Below are 16,049 nucleotides of genomic sequence, written 5' to 3'. Positions count from 1 at the left end.
TTCTCAGGTATTCATTAATCCTGAAGAAAGCTTCAGGTTGAGGCCATTACCGCTTAATTACAGTTTGTGATTACTGGCATATTCTTTAGTGACCTTATTCTACATGCTGGCCTGTTCATTCACTAGAGAATCCATGCAGCTGGAAATTTTGGCTGACTAGAAAGTATAAATGGGGATTTTGGGGGGGGCTTGAATTGAAACCATTCTTGCTGAAATGTCAACACATTTTTCTCTCATCTGGATATGGTTAATCATGGTGCTTGCTTTGATATACTTTTTCCATAAGCTGCGCTTTTGAGGTGTGCCTGAACTTATCAGAATGCTATTTTAAAGCCGAGCTTTGAGCAGAAGTGCTTGTTTATCATTATTTACCCTTTGTAGCCATAACAAGGGAGGTTGCTTATGAACAGTTCAGCATTTTAGAGCTTGCAGCCTAGGTACCATCCAAGACTAGAAGAAACTGGAAGGAATTTTAATTTGATGATTACTCTAAGAATAATATTGTTCTATAATCATAGGGAAGGAAGCCTAATCTAGGAGCAAAGAGTGCTTGGCTAGGAACTGGAAAATCTGACTGGATTCTCTGCTTAATTGCAATTGATTTGGGAGCAAAATAGTTTCACTTATAAATAACTAGTGAGTGTTTTTTATGGGCCACACACTGAGGAAGGTATTGTGAATACCGAAGTCTATGGGGCGTGGGATAGTATTTTCCCTTTGTTCCTATGACACCTTCCCCAATGTATGATAATTATATAAGCAAATGAGTGTGGCCAGGCTCCAATAACATTATATTTATGAACCATAAAATTTGATTTTCATATAATTTTCTGTATGTCATGAAATACCACTTTTTTTTAAGTTTATTTATTTATTTTGAGAGAGAGAGAGAGAGAGAGAGAGCGAGCACAAGCAAGGGAGGGGCAGAGAGAGGGAGAGATAGAATCCCAAACTATGAGATCATGACCTGAGCCAAAATTAAGAGTCAGATGCTTAACCAACTGAGCCACCCAGGTGCCCTGAAATATCGCTTTTCTTTTGACTTAAGACACTTTAAAAATGTAAAAACTATTCTTAGGTCATAGACCATTCAAACAGCAGTATAGATTTGGCCTATGGGCTATAGTTTACCAACCACTGATATATACCACAAACAAAATAAACAATAGCATGATCATTGTTGGCAGTAGATTTTCTGGGTTTTATGGGAGCATGTAGAACTCTTGGGTATCTGAGTCTTTCCCAAGGGATGAGTTACATGATAGGACTGAAAGGATAAGTCTGTTGGGACCAAAAAGAAGGGTATGTGTGAAGGCCCAGAAACAAGAGAATAAATACAATAAATGAATGACTGAAATACAGAATATAAGAAATAAATACAAAATAAAAAAAACAGTGATAAATGTATGGTCTGCTTAATTGTGCAGGGACCATATTTTGAATAGCTTTATGTGCCATATAAAGATTTTGGAGCAACAGAAAGCTTCTGGAAGGTTTTTAATAAGCAAGGACAAAATTAAATTTCAAGTTTAAAACATCTCTGTGGATACAAATGGAGGATAGAATAGACATGGCTGTGCCTCAAAATGACTTTATTTACAAAAATAGTGGCAGATCAGATTTAGCCTTTGGGCTTTCATTTGCTAAACCCTGCTGTAGAGTCAGACAGCTTGATTGAAATCTTGTCCCATAAATAGTTTTTTTTTTGCAAATTGCTATTTTTTTTTTTTTACTATTTTCTGTTCAGCACTTCTTTTCCTTCAAAAAAAAATCCATCAGAAATCCATAAATATCTTAAATGAAGAGTGGACAAACTTCATTTGCTATGTTGAAAGAAAGCACTAACTCTGGGAAGATATTGAGACAACAGCTACTTTATTTCATTGCATTGAATGTTAACTCCCAGGGATTTGTCCTTCCATAGAGGAATTTGTCCCCTCATTAGTTCTAATGTCCCCTTTCCTGCACATCTGTATCCTGATTTCCAGCTTATGCTATTGAGCTTCCTCTGTGACCCTGGTTATGTTTACTTGAGTTATAAGATGCCCAGCTAACTAACTTAAAACCTAGCCTTAGTCTTCCAATTTCAGTGACTTCAAATGCAAGTAGAGAATGGCAAAGACTGTCTGCCAGACTACTTAATTTTAAAGGCTTCTTACTCACTTTGATACAAGAAAGAACAATTTCTCTAGTGGTAAGATCTCAAAAACAATCTTGAATAAGAAAAAAATGTATATTTTTTCTTGTATAAGAAAAAAATGACAAAGAATGGTAGTGCCAGTGAAAATGCTGACAAAGGTGAATATGAATAAACTCTATAGAAGTAAAGACCTCCTTTTCAGCAAAGGATTCAACACAAATATCCAGAGTTGAAAGTTCAGCAATAGAAAGAGAAATTAGAAATTTGAAAAATCATGAACTCATTGACATGCTTGGCATTCTGAAAAAATTGTATGATTATATATATTTTTTTTAAATAAGAAGTGGGGAACACCTGGGTGGCTCAGTTGATTAGGCATCCAACTTTGGCTCAGGTCATGATCTCCAGTCTGTGAGTTTGAGCCCCTCATCAAGCCCTTTGCTGACTGCTAAGAGCCTGGAGCCTGCTTCAGATTCTGTATGTGTGTGTGTCTCTCTCTCTGCCCCTCTCTCACTTGCGCTCTGTCTCAAAAAAAAAAAAAAAAAAAACAATTAAAATAAATAAACATTAAAAAATGTTAAAATAAGAATTGGGCGAAGCATCCAACTCTTGATTTTGGTTCAGGTCATGATCTTACAGTTCATGAGTTCAAGCCCCATGTTGGGCTCTGTGCTGACATTGAGGAGCCTGCTTAGAATTCTCTCTCCCTTTCTCTCTATCCCTCCCCTGCTCATGTGCACTCACTCTTTTCCCTCTCAAAATAAATAAGTAAACATAAAAAAAATGAAAGAGAGAGGGGTGCCTGAATGGCTCAGTCAGTTAAGTGTCCAACTATTGATTTTGACAGGTCATGGTCTCATGGTTGGTGAGATCTGCATCGGGCTCTGTGATGACCGTATGGAGCCATCTTGGGATTCTCTCTCTCCCCTCTCTCTGTCCCTCTCCCACTAGTGTTCTCCCTCTCTCTCAAATTAATAAACATTAAAAAAGAAAACCCAAGGGATCTTTTCAAGGTAAATCAATATATGAAATGTGTAGTGGATAGACCCCAACAGGGTTGCAGGGGGGGTGGGGAACACAACCTGTGTTATAGTCCAGTATCTGCAGTTAACCAGACGCTATTTGACTTTGAACAGGTATTATGATGTCATATGAAATGAGAAAAAAGAGGGTATCATGTTTTCTCCCCCTGCATTTGCTCCCTACTTCTGCCAGCTTATCGCCCCAGAAGAAATCTAGACTTAATTAAGGCAGTTTTCTCCAACATTAGTCAATATGTATACTTAACAATATTATAACAACTATAAAAGCAGTAATTATTCTTAAACTGATCACTCCAAAAATTGATAAGAAATCATATGTGGATTTGAAGACTCATATAGATGAAAATTCTTCCAAAATTGATCCTTGGACTTTAATTCCAATCAAAATTCTGGCAGGTAAGTTCTGCTTCTGAAAGCTGCAAAGGAATGTGGCTCCCATCCTAGCAGTAAGAGAAAGCCAGTGGTTTACAAATTTATCATTTAGCTCAAAGCCATCAGAGTGCTGAGGTCACAAGACAAAAAAGAAACCTGACTTCTTAAAAGTGACAGATCCCTTGGCATGAGGAGGACAGACACAGACCTTTCAACCTTGGCCAAAGCACAGGAAGAATATGCGGCTACCATAGAAGTATATAAGAAAAAAAGTCAGTTGATACTGTAAATACTTTTTTTTAAACTTCATTTATTTGTTTTGAGACAGAGAGCAGGGGAGGGACATAGAAGGAGAGAGAGAGAGGGAAAGAGAGTAAAAGAGAGGGAGAAGGAGGGAGAGGGAGAAGGAGAGAGGGAGAGAATCCCAAGAAGGCTCCTCACTGCCAGTGCAGAATTTGATGCAGGGCTTGAACTCCAAGATCATGACCTGAGCCGAAATGAAGAGTTGGATGCTTAACTGACGAGCCACCCAGGTGCCCCATATTGTACATACTTAAAAGGCCAAGAGTGGGTAAAGATTTCGGTTCAGAAAAACTGAGAGCCACAGGCACAGGGGAGTTTGGCCTCACTCACAAACTCTTCTCCACAAGTGTCATCAAGTGCTCACACAGAGTAGGTTCAGGGCAAGAGAGCCCCTCCCTACCTCTTGACCTGTGATAGGGTAGATGTGCAGGAGGTGATTAGATGCCACTGACTGACAGGAAAAAACAGTAGTTACTTCACAAGATCCTTCATCTGAAACAAAAGAAGTCTGAAGCCATGAGGAGGGTCAATTCATCCAAAAGATATAACCATCTTAAGTGTTTATGTACTCAATTACAGAGCTTCAAATATATTTTTAAAACCTGATAGAACTCTCAAAATAAAAAATAGACCAATCTATAAAGATAGTCAAAGATGTCAACACTCTTCTGTCAATAATTAACAGAAAAATAGAAAATCAGAAAAATTATGGTAAGTATCTGAAATCTGTAGTAAGACTGTAGAGATCTGAAAAGTTCATCAACTGCCTAATTTAATGGACTCTTAGCAACCCATTTCATAACATCACTACACACATTCCATTCAAGTGCTTGCAAAACATTTACTGAGATCGAACATATTTTTGGTTATCAAAGTATGATAAATCTCAATAATAGGCTTATACCAGAGACAAATAACAAAAAAAATATAAAAATTCTCACATATCTGAAAAGTAAACCATATATTTTGAAATAACTTTTGTATCAAAGAGGGAATGCTCAGAGTCATTTGAAAATAGTTTAATTTCATGAAAAAGCACAACATATCAAACTTTAGGGTATACAGCTAATGCACTGTCTATAGTTTTCTCTATATAAAAAATAGAAATAATATAAACAATAGAAAATAAATATTAGAAAAGAAGAAAGATTTGAACTGAAAAATCTAAAGTTTCACCTTAAGATAACAGCAAAACAAAAGCAAACTAAATCGAAAGCAAGCAAAAGAAAACATGTAATAAACTTGAAAGTTGAAGTAAAAGTAATTCAAAACAAGAAAATAGAGAAAATCAGTGAAACCAAATGCTGGTTCTTTGAAGAGATCAAATTGATAAACTTCCAGATACAGATGACAAATATCAGGAAAAAAAGAACATCAGTGTAGATCACAGACCTTGAGGTTATTAAAAAAAAATTATTAACACATTTATTTAAATCCATTTGATGGCATAGATTAAAAGGACAAATTTCTAAAAGGTCACAATCTACCAAAGTTAATTCAAGAACTAGGTAACTTAAGGGGTGCCTGATTGGTTCACACGGCTGAGCATCTGACTCTTGGTTTCTGCTCAGGTAATGATCCTGGGGTTGTGGGATGGAGCCTGGCATCAACTCTGCACTGGGTGTGGAGCCTGCTTGAGATTCTCACTCTCTCCCACTGTCCCTCTCCTCTGCTCATGCTTTCTCTCTCTCTAAAATAAATAAAATGAAAAAAAAAAACCAACAAGAATTAGATAACTTAAATGGTCTTCTGTTTAAGATAACCTGTGCACAAAGAAAATTCTAAGTGAGATGGCTTCACTGATGAATTCTACCGAATGGTTATAGGCTACAAAAAAATTCTCTAGATAACTGAAGGAGGAATACTTCCAAATTTATGAGGCCAGTGCTACCCAAAGACATGACAAAAAAAGAAAACTACAATATTCAATATTCCTCATAAGCATAGGTGCAAAAAAAAAAACCCTTGAGAATAAATAGCATATTTTGTGAGCAGAAAATGTTCTCAAAGGAGATCTTGGTGTCTGGAGCAATTTTCCAACCTCAATCAGCTCGAAACCCCTAAGAGTCAAGGGAGGAGTTCAGACTTCGACTCCAAATTCTATTTGCTAATTTTGTCTCTAATCTCATTTCCCCAAACAGATTGTAAATACTTTGTAAATACCACGAAATTGGAGATCATATCTTCTACTTAAGTTTTTTCCACTAGCATAGCAATTAGGTATTTAATTAATGTTTGTTCAGTAGTTTGAGAGACACAAATGTAGAAATCAATGGTATCTGTCCAACAGATAAATTGACTGCACACTGAGATTTTGATACTGAACTTAGTCTGACAGTTATCTTGGGCTTGCTAATGGCAGCTTCTCTCTCTCAATACATAAACCTTCCAGTGCAAACTTTTAATACATCTTCAAAATGCATAGAAATAAAATGTAGCAGAATAAATTTCACAAAGTAATACCAGCAGAATACCATCCAGATCCCCAAAATCCTCTTCTGTCCCCTTACAATTTAGTGCCAGGCCTCTAAGAATAACCAGTTTCCTGACTTTTAACACCTTAGGCTAATTTTGTCTGCTTTTGAAACTTTTATCAATAAAATCGTAACATATGTACTCTTTCGGGTCTAGCTTCTTTTCCTCTTCATCAGATTTACCCACTTTGTTATATATAATTATAGTTTGTTCATTCTCAATGCTGAATAGTATTTATTTGTTACATAAATACTATTTACCTAGTCTACTATTGTTAGATAGTTGGGTAGCTTCCAATTTGGAGATATTATGAACAGTGTCATTATAAACACTTGTACATGTCTTGTGGGGTATATATTGATATATTTCTATACGGTTTAATTAAAAATTTTTTTTTAAATATAATTTATTGTCAAGTTAGCTAACACACAGTGTATATAGTGTGCTCTTGGTTTTGAGGGTAGATTCCTGTGATTCGTCACTTAGATACAACACTCAGTGCTCATCCCTACAAGTGCCCTTCTCGATGCCTATCACCCATTTTCAAAAGTTTATTTATTTTGAGGTGTGTGTGTTGGGGTGGGGGGGGAGAAGCAGAGAGAGAGAGAATCCCGAGCAGGGTCTGCACTGTCAGCACAGGGCTCAATCTCAACGCAGGGCTCAATCCCACGATATTGAGATCATGACCTGAGCCGAAATCAAGAGTCAGACACCTAACTGACTGAGTCACCCAGGTGCGCCAGTTTTTACTAAGGAGTAAAATAGCTGGATCAAAATATGCATATACTTAGCTTTAGTAGATATGGCCAGGAATTCTTCCAGTTTATCGTTCTAAGGGCAGTGTGGGAGAGTTCCAGTTGCTCTACATTGTCCTTAGTACTTGAAATTGTTACATTTTTAAATTTTAGCTGTTTTGGTATGTGTAGTGGTAATTGGTTTGCGATTTAAATTCCGACATTCTTGATGATTAATGAAGTGGAGCACCTTTCTTTAGTATTTTTGGCCAAATGGTATGTTATTTTGTGAAGCACTTGTTCATATCTTTTATTCATTTGTTTTCAATTGGATTATATCATGTATTCTTCTTGATTTGTAGAAGTTCATTGCATATTCTAGTTATAAATCTTTGTTGGATACATTGCAAATATTTTCTCTCACTTTGTGGGTTACCTTTTCTTAATGGTATCTATTTACAAGACTACTAAAGCTTTTCACAGTCTTTTAAACTTTCTGTTTAGGTTTTAGTATCCTGCTTGCTACTGTTCCAGAAATTGGTAACTGTTGTGAGATAAAACCAGCAGTAAGCCTGAGGCTCCTCGTATATCTATCAAAAGCTTAGTTTTTTTCTTTCTCTGTCCTCCATTAGCATCCCTTTCTGGGATCTAAATTTAAATTCTCATCCTTATGCCCATTCACAAAAGTTACAATGAACCTTGGATAAAAGTGATTGCAGAAATCTGTTCACTTTTGCTACATTCCTTCTCTCTGAAGTATGGTCCTTCCAATTCTCTGATTAACATGTTTTATCTTGGTTTTCCTTTTTGTTCTCAGTGGCAGCATTGGTCTGCCAAAATCCACTCTTTCCCATTTATTTTTTAAGCAGCAATCTACCACAGTATATTTTGGATTGATAGATACTGATAATTTATCAACTACCAATCAATCAAGAAACATCAGCTAAGTGGGGTGCCTGGGTGGCTCAATCAGTTAAGCATCTGACTCTTGATTAGGGCTCATGTCATGATCTTATGGTTCGTGAGTTTGAGCTTTGTGTCAGGCTCTGTGCTGTCAGCCTGCTTGGGATTCTCTTTTCCACTCCCCTGCTCATTCCCTCTCTCTCTCTCTCTCTAGATAGATAGATTTAAAAAAAAAAAACTTAAAATTAAAAACAGACACGTCAATTAAGAAATATTTTATGTAAAATGGACTTGCAAATATTACTCTTCTTGAGGCTGACACATTTTGGGGTAAGTGGGCATCGGGAGACCTGAAGAGGAAGACTCTTGAGATAGGAAGACCTCATCTTTATTTGCTTTTGGGAACTGAACCCTTCTTAGAAGCACTGGGAAACTAGAAGTGAAACAGAAACAGATTTAAGGGTGTTTAAACACATTAGTAGTGATTTTTCCCGTGCATGACTAGCTTTGTTGCCAATTCAAGTAATGTAACTAAATCATGGCTTTGGGACTTTTCTCAGAAAACCATGAAAAGAAACTGAAAAATTACTTGGCAAATTGCACATAGAAAATTGTGATTTGTTCTGAACTGAATTTCTGACCTAGATTGCCAGCCTGATTACTGTATTTATGCCAAGGGTGGAGCTTGAACCTATGATGTCATAACTATCTATGGCTAAGGCGGACTCATACTGGCAAAGCACATGGCTGATGCCTGAGGATAACAACATGAACAATCTCAGTCTTTTTAACTACATTGTCACTCTTACTGGTATTTTAACTTCTTATTTAGGTTTCAGCAGTGTTTGTGTACAGTTAACTTTTTTATCTAAACAACTGCCTCAACACAAAGCTGAAGTCTTAATAATATTTTAATAATAGTTAAGCCCTCCCAGGGGATAGTTTTGGATTTTATTCTTGAGCCAAGAGATTTCCTAAAGATGATATGAAATAATATTTCAAAAACAGACACAGGTTTTTAAAGAAAATTCATATCCAAGTATCACTCACTATGATCGGGTACAAATAATGTGACACAAATAATAATAGTTAAATATGTAAGTGTGAGGTACATAAGTGTAAATATGTAAGTTTTCTCTGATTCTAATTTTAAAAATAAGATTTATTGACTTTTTCTGATTATAAAGATAATGCTTTTCTGTGCAAAACTTTAAAGAAATGATTATTTATCATTTCACCCAGAGAAGTGTTAGTCTGTGTAAAACCTTATATATATATATATCCTATATATATATATATATATATATATATATATATATCCTATATATATATATATATATATATATCCTATATATATATATATATATATATATATATATATATATATGTGTGTATATATATATACACATACATGTTTTTACATATGTATATAGATGTGTAAACTGGATTTATATTATATATTATCTTTTATAAACTGACTTTTTTCATTTAACTATATATTTTGAGAAATTTCCCTTTCCATTACATTTTGTGTAAAATGTGATTTTAACAGGTGTATAGTGTAGCAAATGTATATGCTAGTACACTATTGATGAACATATAAGTCGTTTGAAACTTTTTACCATGTTCTAAGAACATTCTTGTATATGAATCTTTCTGTACACATCTAATCATTCTATTAGAATAATTTCTTACAAAAAGAAATATAAGACAACAAATTCATAATTTTAAGGCTCTTGAATCATGATATCAAATTACTTTTCAGAATAGAAGTGAGTGTATTAAAGCATATATTTCACTGAGAATTTGCCAGTACTGAAAATTGTGCATTTAATTATCTTTCCCAGCTTCACAGTTGGAAAAAAAAAAAGAGTTATTTTTTTGTTCTTTTAGCATTATTTACCATTTGGCAAGACTGGGAATTTAGATAACTGTTAATGTTCACTGGCCATTTGTGTAAGCTGTTCTTTATTGAATTGTCACTTTACATACTTTGCTTACAGTTATAATTGGCAGTTTTATTTTTCTTAAGATTAATGAGACCTCTTTTAATATAAAGATTGTTAGCCATATATCTGTCATGTATGTTCCAAAATATTTCTGTTTATAATTTGCCTATTAATTTTTCTGATGTAATAACATTTTTTTACTAGTCACATCATCCAAACCTATCATAGAAACAGAAACCATAGAAAGCTATTAAATTTCTTTATGGTTTCTTCTTATAGTTTCTTTGCTATCGTTTCTTTGCTATTGTTGATTTTTCTGTAGCTTCCTCCTTTGTTTAGAAAGGTCTTACTAACTCCAAGATCAAATAGATGTTTATCTACATTTTCTTTTATTTCTTTTATTATTTAATATTTTTATATTTAGTTCTTCAATCCATTTAAAATGTGTATGAGGTATAATTATCTAATTTAACTTTTTCTAAATATACAATTTATTACACAGCTTTTATTAGCAAATTTTTATGTATAGCAGGTCATTAAAAGATGTTCTTTCTGTTTGTGTTCTGCTTTTCACTATTGTACTGTTTCACTTATTGCTTAAAATGTGTTTAGACAGGTAGCAGGCTACGCCAATTCTCTCTTCACTATTATTCTGTTTTCAAAATGTGTTGAATGCTTCCATGCATTTTTTCCTCAATATTAATTTAAAGATAATGTTTTAAAGTATAGAAATAATCCCACACAGCTTTTCAAAAACATGAGTAAGCTTCTGGTGAGCTCTTCTATCTGAAAAAGAAAAAGTAATAGGTAAAAACAAAAACAAGATAAATAACCATATACAGTAAACTATTTTTGGTGTTAAAAACGAATAAAAATTGCATTTGCTTGAATATGAGAAGATTTTCTCTGGAAGGACACATAAACAGTTCTTAGTTTCAGGATTGGAAGACAGGGATGACTGGGAGGTTTACTTTTCATTAAACATTCTTCTGTACTTTCAAATTTGATAATATGCTGAAGAAAACAAATTCAAAATTTTCAGTCATCAAATAACAGCCTTGTAGGTGGTTTTAAAATTATTTTGAGGTTTACACATTGAAAGAATTAAAGCTGCAAGGTTAAAGCGCTTGCCCCAAACCATGTGACTAGTGAGTGGTGTGGCCAGGACTCTCTGAATGGACGCCAGAGCGTTACATGCATAGTCCACTCAAGGGTGGAGGCAGAGAACCCACAAGCAACCGTAGTCCAGGAAACCCTTTTTTTTCTTACCGCTTCCTAGTTTTTGCTTGAGTCATCTTAGACATAAAATTTTTAGTTTGAATATCATTCAATTTCTGAAGGTAACCTGTATCTTTCAAAAGTGAGGATAGGAAGTTAGTTTGAAGAGAAGCAGGAGAGTTGAAGAGACCCAGTGTAAAGAAGGTAAATACCTGAGAACACAGAGGGATATAACCCATGAAAAGTTCCATAGTGCCCTGAACTGTTGATGTGAAGTGGTTTGTAATGGTGATATATAGGAAGTGTCACCTTATACATATAAGCAACTATGTTTCTGCTGAGTACCAAGTAGGAAGAGTGTCTCAACAAAGGGCATTAGTGCTTCCCATCTTAATAGCACAGGAAAAAATGGAGTCCCCTATACAGAACACTGAGAAATCAAGCATCCCACTCAGATAAGAGGGGCAAGGCTGACAATTCACACACTGCATTTGGAGAAAAGCAATGTTTTTCATAGTGGTAGACTTGACCACTCCGTATTTAAGAGCCTCTTATTGTTTGCCTCCCTCTCTGTTTTTATCTCACTTTTCCTTCCCTTCCCCTATGTTCATCTGTTTTATTTATTTATTTTTTAATTATTTATTTATTTAGAGAGAGAGCACATGCAAGGGGCAGAGAGAGAGGGAGACAGAGAATCCCAAGCAGGCTCCACACTGTAAGTGCAGAGCCCAATGTGGGGATGATCTCAGGAACCATGAGATCATGACATGAACTGAAATCAAGAGTTGGATGCTTCGGGGTGCCTGGGTCGCTCAGTTGGTTGAGCGTCTGACTTTGGCTCAGGTCATGATCTCACGGCTCGTGAGTTTGAGCCCCGCGTCAGGCTCTGTGCTGACAGCTGAGAGCTTGGAGCCTGCCTCAGATTCTGTGTCTCCCTCTCTCTCTGCCCCTAACCCACTCGCATTCTGTCTCTGTGTCTCTCATAATTAAATAAACATCAAAAAAATTAAAAAAATAAAATAAAATGAGTTCACTAAAAATGGCAACATTCAGTGCCCCTAACATATGTTCACATAAATTATCTGAATAACAGCAATCTTGTGAGATACATAGGGCAATACTGAAGCCACCAGCCACATGTGGCTACTGAGTACTTGAAATGTGGCAAGCCCAAATTGAGTTGTGCTGTAAGTATAAAATACTGAGTTTCAATGGCATGGTGTGAAAGACAATGTAAAATATCTTTATAAATTTTTATATGAACTGTAAAAAATTCTTCTGAAATATATCCTTTGACTTTTCAAGTCAGATAAAACTGGGCTTTACTTCAGCCCCAAATCTTAACTGTTTAACCTTCTGTGAAGGACCTGTTCTTTCATAACTTTGGGGCAAGGCAAGATCACCAAGCCTTTGTTTTTTCTTATGTCAAATATTTATTACAATACTTCCAACATTCACCCATTCATTCAACAAATTACATATCAGGCACTGTTCTAGTCACGGGGGATACTGTGGTAAATAAGAAAGAAATATTCCTGCCTCCATGGATTTTATGTTTCAATAGGGGAAACGAAATGAAATAAAAATGATGCCATGTTTGCTAGGACATTTAGCACAGTAAACCCTGAATGACGGATATTATTCATATTACATTTATTATAAAATTGTATATGTATACTATAGCATTATAGATGATTTTGATTATTTTAGCAAGTACCTGAGCAAGATTCACGTCTGAATTTTAAAGCACTTGGCACAAGGCCTGGCAGAGCAGCAGACATGTGGCGCCACAGAGTTGGAATAAGACAGGAGCAGACCTCAGTCCTTCAATCTCACTGGTAAAAAAAAAAAAAAAAAAAAAAATCTTCACTGGTCCTTAGCAAAGAGTTCTACAAGCTCAGAACCAGCCTAATATTCTTTAGTTGTCAAGTTTTATGTGTTATAAACTATGCCTAGTTCTCATATTGCAAGATTTAGCTCTTGGCAATGAATTTTACCATTTTTACAAAGTATTAAGTCAAAGAAACCTTTTAATCTGGTTCTATATAGAGATCTATATTGGGAGAATACAATTCTGTACTCTGAGTAGAAAAATAAAAGCCATCTGGGTGGCTCAGTTGGTTGAGCCTCCGACTTTGGCTCAGGTCAAGATCTCATGGTTTGTGAGTTCGAGCCCAGCATCAGGCTCTGTGTTGACGGCTCCGAGGCTGGAGCCTGCTTCGGATTCTGTGTCTCGCTCTTCTCTCTGCCCCTTCCCCACTCATGCTCTGTCTCTCTGTCTCTCAAAAATGAATAAACATTAAAGAAAATAAATAAATAAATAAAAATGAAAGCAGCATTCCCTCTCTCTCTCTCTTTTTTTAAATGTATTTATATTTGACAGAGAGAGAGAGAGACAGAGCATGAAACAGTGCATGAGCAGGGGAGGGGCAGAGAGAGAGGGAGACACAGAATCCGAGGCAGGCTCCAGGCTCTGTCTGAGCTGTAAGCACAGAGCCTGATGCAGGGCTCAAACTCACAAACTGCGAGATCATGACCTGAGCCGAACCAACTGAGCCACTCAGGTGCCCCACAGTATTCCCTCTTCAGGGGGCTACATACTTCCCCGGTAGTTAGAAAATTCTAGTTTGATGAGCTTAAGAAAATGTACCTCTTTCAAAAGAAATTATACCTCTCTCTCACCTTTATTATTCATTTAACACTTATTAAGCAAGTCTTTGACATTGCTCAGAAGTGAATAAGGAAAAGGTGAGGCAGCATATGGAATTTATTCTGATTTTGTGAAGGGTTTTGATTTTATCCCTTAAGGGTTTTTGAGGTGAAATTCATTACAAAGTGGCGAAGTATGAAGCACAGACCTTCATCACTGAATATCACAAATCACTTAAAACTATTTGGGGAATCCATTGGGTTCTCTTCTTACATGAGAAAATGGTGTTTTTGAAGACCAGGAAGAGAAAGGTAAATTTTCCTAGATTAATTCTAGAATTACAGGGTCAACATCAAATAGTCCAAGTATAACTAAGATAATTGTAGAGATAATGGGAATGCAATGATGATATTTTGGAAGTGCAGACTACCAGGCCACAAGCACAAATAATTGCTTTCTTTTTTAGCAAAACCTTTTGGCTGCTCATTTCCATTTAAGAGGCTCAGACATATGGCATTACCCATTGCTCGGCAGGCATTTTCTTAATTGGAAAACATGTGTGCCCCTTTTAGAGTCACCAGGATACTCCGGAGAAATCATTTTAGCATCCATAGATGTTCACGTCTGTTCCTCTTTACCTGCATCAGAAGTTGTATGTTAAAACAAACTCAGCCGCATTTGGTTGACGGCAATCACTATTTCTAGCTTGCTTAAGTGTTTGGGCTGAGAGTGAAGACAGGAAAAATCCCGAGAAGAGGAGATAATGCTTTTAAAGTCTTCACTGTATCCATTTAGAGGGAAAGATTCATGGCAAGGTCAAAGAACTAGAAGACTCGTATTTATAGAGGATGCATTGGAAATCAGCAGACCTTTTCTCCCACTGTCTTTTTTCCAGCTAGAAATAGATTCCAAAAGACATTGTTGTCTCATGGATATGGCTTTGGGTTTTGGGGAAAGGCTCCTCTGAGGAAGGATTACTGCTGTTTAACAACCTCTTCCCCCTCATTCCCCAGCAGCCTCTGGGAGGGATGTAGGGAAGAGAGTCCAGTGCTGGACTCAGGGACATCTTTGCGAGGTGGTAACCCAGTTTATGCATCCTGTTTCCTAACCTTATACCATTGTTCTCCAGGAGAATCGCATCCCAGGGAACAGATGTTATAGCTTTTCTCTCCTAGCGTAACCATAGGAGAGTTAATCCAAGCAGTTTGCTTTGCTTCATGAAGTACGAGGTTAAAGATTAAAGGACCTATAGAACAGAGAAGATCTGTCACATCTCTTGCTCCATAGAACTGACATTTGCTCAAGTTCAATGTTTTTTTTTTTTTTTTTTTTACTAGTCTTTTGTACTCTCAATGGCTATCAGCCCAATATTACGGGACTTGAAGGTCCTGGTCATTCAGACATGCATTAAAGCTCCCATTTAAAGGCTCCAAAGCATGTTGTCTTAATTTTACACCTGTCTCCTTCTTTCGCGAATAGGTAGTGCCCATTGATCTGTTGTGATACAATTCTGGACAACTGAGGCATAGACAGAAACTAGTCTAAAGAGATTGCTTAGGGAAATTGGCCATGCTGAGAGCAATGTGTAAGGGCTCTATCTGCCAGTCTAGCCATCTCTGCAGTATTTCTTCTGTGAGAGGCACCAGGCAATTCTAGCAGAGCATGGGCTTTCTGGTCAGCCTACCTGGGTTTTGATCTTAATTTCACCTGCTAGTGCCTTTGTGACTTTGGGCAAATATTTTCATCTCTCTGCGTTTCAGCTTCATTCTGTGAAATGGGTTAATAATATGTCTACATAGAAAAGTTGGGATAATTAAATGAGTTGATACATGAACAATGTTTGGAACAGTGTCTGGCACATAGTAAGTGTTGTAAGTTTCCTGTCATTATCAGTAGGCAGAAGTTCTTTATCTTCTCAAGTTTTACTGGCTCTGTGAACTCCCTTGAAATTGTATACAGAATCTAATGTGTCTGCTTATATATAAAATTTCTTGGCAGAGTGCTCATACTGTTCATCAAAGTCATCTCTGAAATGAAAATGTTTAAGAACCACTGTGCCATACTGTATAGGTCTCCAAACACTAAGAGTTAGTTTCTATCATTACTACATGATTTGGGTCCCTATAAATAACAAATCTTCAAGTAAAATAATCATTAAGAATCTATCTATAGGGTTTGTGAAAGCTATTGGTAAGGTATGCTACGTTTGTTTTCTACAACTGCCTTTTCTGAATAAGAAATTATTATTTCTTATCCACAATT

General features: G+C 36.1%; 1 pseudogene; it reads right to left on the bottom strand.

Annotated features, from left to right (window-relative positions):
* The window catches only part of LOC131513143 (inositol 1,4,5-triphosphate receptor associated 2-like), a 43,754-nt pseudogene that overhangs the window by 7,418 nt on the left and 20,287 nt on the right, over nt 1–16,049 (bottom strand).

The sequence above is a fragment of the Neofelis nebulosa genome, chromosome 5 (genome assembly GCF_028018385.1).
Source record: "Neofelis nebulosa isolate mNeoNeb1 chromosome 5, mNeoNeb1.pri, whole genome shotgun sequence".
In the NCBI taxonomy this organism is placed as follows: Eukaryota; Metazoa; Chordata; class Mammalia; order Carnivora; family Felidae; genus Neofelis; species Neofelis nebulosa.
Note: the sequence above shows the minus strand (reverse complement) of the source record. Positions and strands in the feature narration are given on the sequence as shown.